The sequence below is a fragment of the Leptidea sinapis genome, chromosome 21 (assembly GCF_905404315.1).
Source record: "Leptidea sinapis chromosome 21, ilLepSina1.1, whole genome shotgun sequence".
NCBI classification, from domain to species: Eukaryota; Metazoa; Arthropoda; class Insecta; order Lepidoptera; family Pieridae; genus Leptidea; species Leptidea sinapis.
In genome coordinates, this window is record NC_066285.1 from 9,940,697 (window position 1) to 9,943,128 (window position 2,432).

Consider the following 2,432-nt stretch of genomic DNA (forward strand, 5'->3'; position numbering starts at 1 on the left):
TTCCGCCTTTAAAAACGAGCAGTAAGATTGTTTATTTGTTTTAATGACAAACTTTTTCAATTTACAATACGAAAATTATTCTATTTCTTCGATGTTTCTGCCTCTGTGAATTCTTTTGTATTGGACTGTCGTTCATCTATTTTGAGTGGTTGCGTTGAGTTAATTGTTTTCGAGAGTATCGAAGGATTTCTGAATACACTTCCATTGTTACTATTTAACTGTTCCTCCTCAGTGCGTTCGTCAGATTCTTTTCTTTCTTTATTTTTCTTTGCATTCTTTATTGCTGATAGCATTTCTTAAACAAAAAAAATAATGTCAGGAAACCTAAGCCGCTGTTCCTATCTTGATTTTCCATTTTTACAAGAAATAGAACCTAGCTGTAAACAAATCCAAGAATATTGTGGATTTCCCGGAATATTTATTTACATATAACCAGTTAGCAATACGTAGAAGAATATGTACCTTTTTTTTATGGAATAGTAGGACGAACGAGCGTACGGGTCACCTGGTGTTAAGTGATCACCGCCGCCCACATTCTCTTGCAACACCAGAGGAATCACAAGAGCGTTGCCGGCCTTTAAGGAAGGTGTACGCGCTTTTTAAAGGTACCCATGTCGTATTGTCCCGGAAACACCGCACAAGGAAGCTCATTCCATAGCTTTGTAGTACGAGGGAGAAAGCTCCTTGAAAACCGCACTGTAGAGGACCGCCACACATCCAGATGGTGGGGATGAAATCCTAACTTGTGGTGTGTCGTGCGAAGGTGGAATTCGGCGGCAGGATTAATTAATTAATTCGAAAACCTATTATGCTTTATTAGATTAAACGATTAAAATCGTTTTTTTTGTATTATTTCGTTCACAGTGTAAAAAGAGGGTAATAAAGCTTTAAATGTTTCCGCAAGAGTCAAACTGCATGATTGCTTGCTAGTGGACTGGCGTCAAATATGCTTCATTGATAACATCTAGTTTTATTGAGGTCAATATCGCCTTATCTTCCAGAGCATGATTTGCTTTTGGGGCTATATCACAAACCTAATTATTTTACAAATTGGTTAAACTTAGTATTTCGTAGTAGAAATTATGAGATAAAAAAAAATTGATAGAGCTTTAGTCCAGGATTATAATGCTACTAATCTTACTACAAAGTAATGCACAGTTTCAAGAAAATAACAAAAAAAAACACAGAACACAGGTACATTCATGCAACTACGATAGTAATGGAATAAAGTATATACATTTTAGCGAACGTAGTGTTTATATTCTCTTTGCATTAAAGGAAAACCGAATAAACAATATAGGAACTATAAGAAAAATATTTTTTTTTACTGGCTTCACAACTCTGGGTTGTGAAGTTTGTGGCCTTTTTAGTATAATAATTATAATTCATGAAGCCGTCTAGTCTACCCCAGACTATTTTTTACGTTTCATTTTACTGTATATGTATTAAGGTCTATAACCACCTTCCAAAGAATATTAGAAAGATGCCTAAAACAATAGTGCATAAAAAATAAAATTATGTTTATTTTATATTATTTTATATTATTGAATTAAAGTGAAGTAATGTGTATTAATGACGTATAAATATGAAATTTCCAATATTGATGCCGATATATTGTCGAATTGTGCTGTACACCTATCAATTGTTAACAACTATGTTACCACGATTCATACAAATAAATCATTTCATTTCATTACTGTTTTTTCATTTATAAATTGACAATTATTTACAAACTTTTTTAGCCTCCCGGCGCCATGAGGGCGCTCTAGTGAATTGTTTGAATTTTTATTCGTTTTTTTCTTGAAGACGGTGCATTACCTTGTAATAAGAATAGTATCAATATTTTTTACCACCAAATTCTACGGGCTACTAAGGCCAACAGAACATCTTTACTGTCGGAATTTAAAGTCATTTAATGGTGTTTTATACTAACCACGTCTAAAATTTGCTGAAAGCGGCATCATGGCATCACTTAGAAACAATTTTGTAAATAGCTTATTAAATATCTATCCACGAAATTTTATTACGTTATCCAATAAAAGTACATGCACAAATTATGACACTTATATTTCTAATTAGTTTGACGTAAACGTAGAGAATATAATAACCACAGAGAGTTTTAATGTAGCTGAAAATATAAAACACCGCTTGAATTTGCGCTAACTAATTGGGCACACACTATTGTCTCATAATAATAATATGACGAGATGAATGTGATTCTAGATTCAACAACAACATACATTATATTTTATAGACTTAATTTGTGATCCCTAGTTTTTAGTACTGTTAATATTAATTGATATGAAAGAGCGTGACCATCTGGCACAGGTTTCCTCAACTCGTGAGTGTTCAAATTAAGATTTTCGTCCAAATTACTTTTTTTGTATTCAAAATTGTGTCTTACTGTTACATTGTTAGTCCCAGGCGCATTG

The 2,432-nt window shown here is 33.0% G+C and overlaps 1 long non-coding RNA gene across 1 annotated transcript; it reads right to left on the minus strand.

The window, feature by feature from the left end:
• LOC126970687 (uncharacterized) lies at positions 1-2,074 on the minus strand. The gene is made up of 2 exons (XR_007730684.1): positions 1,934-2,074; positions 1-295 (listed from the first exon to the last, which is right to left on the minus strand). It is a non-coding gene; the product is annotated as an uncharacterized LOC126970687 (long non-coding RNA).
• Positions 2,075-2,432: the final 358 nt, after the last annotated feature.